This window comes from Choloepus didactylus, chromosome 10 (assembly GCF_015220235.1).
Source record: "Choloepus didactylus isolate mChoDid1 chromosome 10, mChoDid1.pri, whole genome shotgun sequence".
NCBI classification, from domain to species: domain Eukaryota; kingdom Metazoa; phylum Chordata; class Mammalia; order Pilosa; family Megalonychidae; genus Choloepus; species Choloepus didactylus.
This window is the reverse complement of record NC_051316.1, coordinates 34006444-34015420: the sequence shown is the minus strand read 5'-3', so window position 1 is coordinate 34015420 and position 8977 is coordinate 34006444.

Here is an 8977-nt window from a genome sequence, read left to right as displayed (position 1 = left end):
AAGAAAGATTATCTCTTAAAAAAATAAAGATTTTTATTAAGAAGTAGGGGTGGGGGGAGTGGAGTCCAGAGATCTAAAGAAAAGATGAAGGTTATGGACAGTGATAGCCTTTTATTTTTGCTACTAACATTATTGAAAGAAAAATGGTTGCTAAGAGGGATTTTGTTTTAGAAGGGAATTTTAAAAATATGAAATACTTGTAATGGTACATAATCTTAGAAAATCTTGACAAAAAAGACATTAAGGGTTAATAAGATGATTGAATTTGGTGATTTCAGTAAAAAATCTTGGTCTGTAAACACACTGAATCAAATGAATCACTGAATCAACAGAAGTGTTACTTATTATAACTAAAATGAAACAAAGATAGCTAACTTAAATGCTGTAATATAAAAATATTTTGGGAGTTTTACAACTAATAAAAAGAGGATACTGATTATAGATTGACAGAATTCAAATCTCATGGTAGAGAGAGAGAGAGATCTAAGCTCAATGGAATGTACTAGGTTTTTTTGTCACAGCTATGATAGTGACTTTGTCTAGTAAGTTTTTCATTTTGTTTTATTTTCAGGTTATATGTGTTTCTCTATCCCATGTCCATATATCATTACCACATATCTGGATATCCTCCCTCCGTTCTTTACTTTGGTATAGGTACTTGTCTTCTTCAGAAAGTGTTAAAAATCTAAGTTCTGATCGGCTTTAGGGAGCACAGCTTTGGGTAGTCCATATTTGATCCATTTCATTACTTTAACTTTGTTTAGATATTATTAATATTCAAGCAGAAATTGCTTAAAAGAACCTGCCAGATGAATGAGATGGTGTCATATCCCTTTTAAATAAAAGTCTTGCTAAGTCTTGCACCTGGGGAAAGGCTAGTAAGATTAAAATCAGTGACTCTCTCACCTCCCTTAGCTTTGTAAAGCATCAGAGGAGGAGGGGCTGGGGAGCCTTGACAAGAAGAGCAGGGACCTTAATTGAGGGCAAGGAGGGGCTCAGGCCCTGTTTCCTAATTATAGATGTTCCTTCATACATCAGAGGCACAAATAGCTTGCTTAAATAAAGGACCTTTTAATTCAAGGAAATTTAAAAGGGCTTTGCTTAAGTGGGCCACCTGCATATTGTATTTTGTATCCCTGGAGAACCCAGAATTCTGAATATGGAGCTGCAACTTGCCATATTTGCTTGACCTGGATTTTCCCTGGATATTCTGTGATGTGTGGTGAGAGTGTATTGGGATGTATCTATATATGTCTGCATGTGTATCTACAATTTTCTTTTCAGTGTAGAGGAGACGTTCCAGATGACTAGCACTTTCCACTTCTAGTTACTATCACATATATTACATTTATTGCTTCCATCCTGCTATTCTGATGAATAAGAAATATGATCACAGGGCAGCCAGAGTTGATTACCAATTTTAGGAGGATACTACTTAAATGGTTTCTCGATTATGTTCCAGGTAGTTCCCTGTGTTGATTAAGTGAAAGCCTCCTTAATAGTGGAGTTCATGTTGTAAAGTTGAAGTTTGAGGATTCTTGCTATTATTTAACATTTAATGACATTCAATTTTCCTGACTTGCATTTTTTACATAGTGCTCCATGTTTCATCTGGCACAGATATGTTCTTACTTGCACCTCTGGGCCAGATGAAATCCACCTATTAAATTTTGTGGCACACGTGTTCGGTTGTTCATTTATTTAGTAGGACATTATTAATTTAATGAATCTGGTTCTGGTGCCTTCCATCACATGGTGCCATGGATGGAGGAGGGGTTCATATGTTTCCACAGGATTGATAAAGATTTTTTTGTTATGTGAATGATGCAGAAGCAGCTCTGTAGCCAAAATTTCTTTGTGGCTCAAATATAAAGTCTTCTAATTAGGAGTATGCTACACTATAATGAAAACATTATCAAACCAGCTGTACTGTGTGTACAGATTTTCTGTTTTTATTCATGTGTGTGCATCGATTACAAACATAGCACAAATAGAGTATAAAAATAAGTTAGCACTCACAGCCAAACCTGTTAAATTTAGTTCAACAAATTGTATGAAACCCTCCATCTGTTTGCTACATTATCCTCACAATGATAATAGGGAAGGCAGATTTGCTGGCTGAGTTTTATAGAGAGAGCAGCTTGTTCAAAAAATATATAATAAACTCCCCTAAATGAAACCAAACAGCATTATTTTCTTCTCTGTGGCTTTGAGTGATTATGTTGTGATATTACATTTAAACAGATGTTATTACTGATCTGCTGTGCCAAAGGATGACTTTGAAGCTCATTTATCAATAATTATTGCTTTGGCCAGTATGAATGTTCAAAAGAGCAAACAAGTACGAGGAACAGATCTTCTGCTTTCTTTAGCAATAGGGCATGAATAGCTGTTTTTGGCCTTTAGCACCTTTTCTCTGTGGTTTCCTCCTGGCATTGCAAATATAGCATTTATGTTTTCAATAATACAGAAGGGCCACAAAGGTCTTTATCATGTAATAAACTTGTAAATGGAATAACATTCACATCATAGGGTTATGGTAAAAATTGCATGAGATAAAGAAGAGCCTAGCATGAATGCTAATTTCTTAGCCTGTGAGGAACTTAGCTTATCTCCCAGCAGCCACATCTCATTTAGTGGCAAATGTGAACTGTCAATTGGGGGAGTCTCAGAAATCCTATGATATGTCTCTCTAGAGAGTCAAAATTCTTCTGTATATAGTTTTGTGAACAGCTATCTTAGCTCTCAGATATCTCCCTTAAGAAAATGTTTTATAAAACCTTTTTTTAAACTTTTAAATGAGCAATTATTTATTGCCTATTATGTGTGAAGTATCTGTGTGCTGGATATATGGGGGTTGTATTAGCGTTCTTTAGGGAAACAGAACCGACAGAAGGTATCTGTAAATATTATGTGATTTTATAAAATTGTCTCACGCAACTGTGGAGATGCACAAGTAGGGAAGACTGCAAGCTGGGAACTCGATGAAGGTTTTCCTTGAATTCCCCAGGAGAAGCTGGCCAGTTGAAGCAGAGATGAAAATTCTTCTGACTGCTGAAGTCAACACTTCTCCTTTTGAAGCCTTCAACTGATTGGATGAAATGTCTCTCATTGTTGAAGGCAATCTTCTCAGTTGATTGTAGATGTAATCGACCATAGGTACAATCAACTTACTGATGTTTCAAGCGTATGAAATGTCCTCACGGTAACAGGCCAGGGCTTGTTGATCAAACAACTGGCCACCATAACCTGGCCAAGTGGACAAATGAATCTAACAGTCACGGGGCCAAAGATAAATGAATCACAGTTATAGTCTATACAGCTTCAAATGTTTGCTCTAAACTCTATCGTCACACTTTGATTCTATAAAAACTGATTTCCCTTTAATTGTTAGTTATGCTCCTAGAAAAACCTTAAAACCTGTCAAGAAAGCATAACTACATGTCAAAAATCTAACATTATTCGTTGTTCTCATAATCCTTTAATTATTATTGTTATTAAACAAACATGGTTGGAGGCATCCTATAGAGAGAAAGACTATGGCACAGAACAGTTTTCACTGTCTACCATCTTCGTTAGATGTAAACTAAGTGTCCCCAAGTTCTCTAGGTGTCAGGGGCCACGGTTCCCTTTTGCATATAAATATTAACAGTACACATGCCCATTGCTCACATCCAACATAACTGTAAGAATGGTTGTCTTTTGCCAGCATCTCATACCCCATCTTTGTGGAAGTGCCTGAGGAACATGTTCTCCATATCCATTTTGGGTGAGGATTGTCACCTTAGTTTCTGTTCTGGCTTTCTTAAGTCATATTTGGGGGTCTTTTGGCAAGCTACTCTAGCTGCTGCTACTCGCCCTTACTATTTCATTTCATAAGTCCTTCATTTGACTCTTTGTACCATAGTTGTGATCAGATTCCAACATTTTGCAAACTACTGAAGAACTGCAGACGATATCAGAAAATTACAGTGCAGAAAAAATTTTTTAAACTGGAACCTTCCCATTCCAATATCTAGATTTCATAGGCCATGATCCTTTGTACAGGTTCTCTGCTGGTTTTCCTCATTTTTGCCCCAACCCAGTGGTTGTGTTCACCTTCACAATAAGAGCTGAGTACCTTAGGCCAAATTTCCTCTATTCAGAGTCTTGAGACCCCAACTTTCTCTTGGGTCAACTGAGAAGTAGAAAGAATAATAAAACATTTTTTCTTCACCTTCAGGCTCTGGTACATGCCTCAGTAAATCCATAATTTCATTCTCACATGCAACTCTGCCTCAATTTAGGAAAGTCATTTATATGATTATATAAATACAATTCAACTTACCTATTCTTGAAAAAATGGGATTTACGAACTCGGATATCTTTGGAACCTGGCAATAGAAATGGGTAGTGTGGGATAGGTGTAGGAAAGAGTATGCTGTTTTGAAATAAGTTTTTCTTGAAATAAATGGGTGACGCTCTTGGTTTATCAACTCTTGATAGAAAAAGGTACAAAAAGTATTCAGCTTAAGAGGATGGCATCTGTTATCTGACACATGGAGTAACAGGGAAAGATGGGGAATGTGGTGAATGGAGAGCTAACAATACCATGTGAAAGTATGGGACCAGTGTCCCTAACTCTTCCAGTTTTTTTTGAGAGACACTAGAAATTCACATTTCTATGTGATGTCTATTTATTAACATGGTGTTGCCAACAAGTTAAATTCCAAACTTTTGAAAACACTGTGAAGATCAGCATTGCATGTTTCAAATGAAACGTGTTTGTGGGCCGTAACTGACCATCAAGCTGCCATTTTGCAACCGGTATTGAAAAGGATTTGGGTTTCACCTTTGCAAAACCAAGAGGTAAGTGGAAGGTTTTTTGCTTTTGGTTTTTGTTTTTTCCAAACTACAAGAGCTATCTACTTATAAACAGTGTTTTCATTCTCCTTTGGAGCAACAGGAGAAAAGAACTAGGACATTATAATAGTATTTTGTCTTTGCTACATAGACACACTGAAGATTTTTGAAAGAATGGTAGTTTATCTGAAAATGTTTAATTTGGTTACAGTAGTCAATGTGTAATAGCAGAAAGAACTTGGGGGTGGGTTTTGGAATTAGGTTTAGATTTAAACTCAACACTGACATTCACTAAGTGTAACTTTGTGTGAGAGACAAACTCCCTGACTCACCCTTCTCATCTGTAAAATGGGAATAATAAAGCTTCCCTCAAAGGTAAGAGTAAGGTCAGATAATTTATGCAAATGGCTGGTGCATAGTAATCATTAAAAAAATTCATTTCTTTCCCTTTCCACCTCATAGTTGCTTGGTTGTTTAGGAATTTCCACATTTTCCTTAATCCCAATGCCAGAACTCTTGAGTTGTTGTTTCTACATAGGTTTTGCAAATGTTTAGAAGTTGGATGGCTATCTCACCAAGTTCCAATGAATCATTAGTTTTATCAAATAGCAGAATGTCTGGTCTCTTCCCAGGATTAGTTATGGCACTTACCCAGTATATTTTGTCATATTCTGCATACTAGATTAATCCATCTAGCTGAGTTTTCTTGATGTGTAATGGCTAGTCCTGCTGACATAACCTTAGCAATCCTATTCTGCTTGTTAGTATCATCCACAGCAGCCAAGTATCTCCTCCACCAATTATTCATTTAACTATTTCTTAGTTGCATACATTTCTCTGCTACATTGTTGTTCATATCATTCTTTGTGAAATTTGGGGCAGAGAAGCTGCCATCTTTTTTCTCTTTGCCTGTTTTTACTGGTTTGTACAAGGTGATACAAAGCCAGTCTGGAGAATGCACAGGTTGGATATCAGGAACTCTGTGTTCTAGTAGCAGAAGGTCTGCAATTAGCTGTCTGCCATTAGGCAAGTCACCTGATTCTTGGGTGCTTGGTTGTCTTTTGTAAATCTGAGTTAATAGTGTTTGCCCTGCTTATCTCTCTGGGTTGGCAGGAGATAATAGATAGAGGAATTTCACTATACAAATGCAATGTGATTAAAAAATAAAGGTCATCATTTAAGAGTTTTAAGGAATAGAACAAGGGTTCTCAAACTTACTAAGCATTAGAATCACCTGGGGAATTTAAAAACATTCCCATACCAAATACAAAGTCTGGTTCATAGTTATTAAATCAGATTCTGGTGGCACTGAGGCATGGATAGTTTTTTAAACTCCCCAGGTGATTCTGATGCACAGCCAAGTTTGAGAAGGAGCCTCACTTGAGAGCTTGTTAGAAATGCAGAATGTCAGGCTCACCCTCCTCCTACTGATTTAAAATCTGCATTTTAACAAATTCTTCAGGGGATTTAATTGCATGTTAAAATTTGAGAAGCACTGCTTTAGAGGTATTTATTTCATTTATTGTCTTCTGCAGTTGAGGAAATTGAGAGATGTTAAAGGGCCATAATTCTGGTTAGGAAAGCCAGGAGAGTTCAGGTTTCTTGAATTCCAGGCCTGTGCTTTTCCCATGTAGACATGAGTTATTCTCCAGATAGAAGATAAAGGTGTGGCTAACTTGTCCATAGTGTGTACATTTTGAGTGTAATCTGAGTCTTTGTCAGATGTGGTTCATGAATTTGCTGTAATCCGTTTTATCTCTCCAGACCCATCACCTTTGAGAACAATGTTCATGAGATGGTGAAACTAACTGAAAACCTCATTCAGGTTGCTGTGAATATTTTCAGACAGAGTGGAAGAGTTTGCAGTTCAATTGTGCCTGTTATTGAGCTCCTTACTAAAATCCATACCCAAAGCACAAATACTAATAAAAAATGTTTATAAAATAAGACTTTTCTGCTCTTCATTAGCTGATGGACTCGTCTCAAAAGATCCTTGTATGGGATAAGAATAGTAAGATACTGTGTAGGTTAATAGAAAAATTTCTTTCATTTACCGACTTGAAGCTTTTGGGAAGGAGGACAGTCTGGGAATTTGGGATGCAAGTAGTCTTGTAAGAGGCTGAAAAAGGTTCTGAAGAGAGAGCTTATGCTGGGCTCTGTGTGCTGACATACCCAGAGTCTAAAGGAAGCTGGAGAGAAAACACAGGCTGGGTTAGTGTGGATCTGTCCAATCAAACACCACATGGGTGAAGCAGATGTATGTCATGCACATGGAGATGTGCTATTTAAAATTTCCTGGGGCTAGTTCTTGTTAGAGATGAGCAGTATGTTGGAATCATTAGGCTTCTTGGTAATATGTACCTAGCTCTCTCCTCTCTGTACCCGCTGTGCCACTGATTATACTGTAAGTAATGGCAGCTTTGCCTTGGGAGGTTATGGATACACTACAGATGGGGCAACCCATCTGCAAAGGTGTGTAAAGTGCAAATTGATAGTTGCAACTCCTTGTAAGAGGGCTACCGGGGAACAGGAGGGAGAGAACCCCAGTGGTAATGACACCCAAAGTCATAGTCATTTCTGATGATTAACCTCCGGTTTTTCCCATCAGCTATTATGTGTGTTTCCAGGATCATAGACAAAATGATTGCTTTGCTGTATGAAAAGTCTGCACTGTAAAACTAATTTTCCTCACATGATATCACAATGTCTCTGGTAGCTCTATTTATAGCTAAAGCCCCCCCCCCGCTCCTCTTTCCTGTTTTTCCCTTTATTTGATATCGTCTCTTTTCATCATTAATTGCCAGAGGACTTCAGCCCAAAGTGAGGATAGTGAGTAGTGTGATGGCAGCAGTGGGCCTCCGAGTTTCCTGTCCCCATGGTAAGAAGTGTGTGCACGTGTTTGGCTGGGAGAGGATTCCTAGAGACCTAGAGTGGCTTTATTAGACCTAGAATGCACTTAGAAAACTCTAATCCAGGGCTTTCTAATTCAAGTAGGACTTGAGACAGGTAAAATAAATGAGTGAACTGGGTGAGGGGTAGGAGGTAGTAGGAGTGTGGTGGACTGGACAGCTCATGCTCTAAGAGAGACAGCCATCAGCCACCTCTAACAATTGTTGCTATGAGGGAGAACCAGCCCAGTACTGTGACATCCTCTCATTTTTAAAGAGAAGCTGAAATTTCTACTTTAATGTGAAAATCTTCTAATATCTAAATATTAATAGCTAACAAGTTTTTTTATTTTGTTTTTTAACACTATGTATGCTAACACTGTGCAGGTTAAAACCCTCTCTGGGCTTAGACTGGGCCTGTGGGATAGCAGTTTGCAAATCTGATTTAGACTGATGACCTCATTTCACAGAAGGAAAGAGATGTGTCCAGTCTCTTGGAATTAATGAAGGATAGAGCTGAGAAAAACATGCGGGTCAGGAGGCTTCCCATTCCTTTTTACCTCCGAAGACACCTAAAGTAGGATTTATGCTCCAGGCAGTGAGCTAGGTCAGGACTGGGTTACAGACATGGCTCCAGCCCCCAATGAGCTCACAGTCTGGAGGAGCAATGGACAGGCAAACAAATAACTATGATAGCTTGGAGATAGGAGCAAAATGAAGTAGGTACAAGATGCAGGGACAACTCGGAGAGGGACACGTTTGTTTTGAGGAGAGAGAGACAAAGCAGTGGAGAATTAGGGAATGGTCCCCAGGAAAGGCGATGCCTGAGCTGGGTTCAGACACTTGATTATTTTGATAAGAGCCATAGTGTTTTGTTTCATTGCTTGATTCTTTTACTTTGGTTGAGCGCCGGTTCATTATTGTGATTCTGATGAATCTTGGGAGGCAAAAAAGTGGTAACAAATTATCTCATGTTGGATTTTTGATTCAAAGTTCACATGTATCATCTTATTTAAACCTCAAAAAAATTTGGAGGGGAGGATAAGGAATAGGGCAGGCCTTAACTCCATTTTATGGAAGAGGAAATTGCAGATCAGAGAAGCTAAGTTTGTTGCCCAAAAGCATCACACTAGTATGTGGTAGAGGTAGAACTGAACAGAATGCAAGACTTCTCGTTTGGATTTGGTGTTCTTTGCACTCTGGGTCCTGACTTGATGTGGTGCCACATGGTCTTGGGATGCATCATC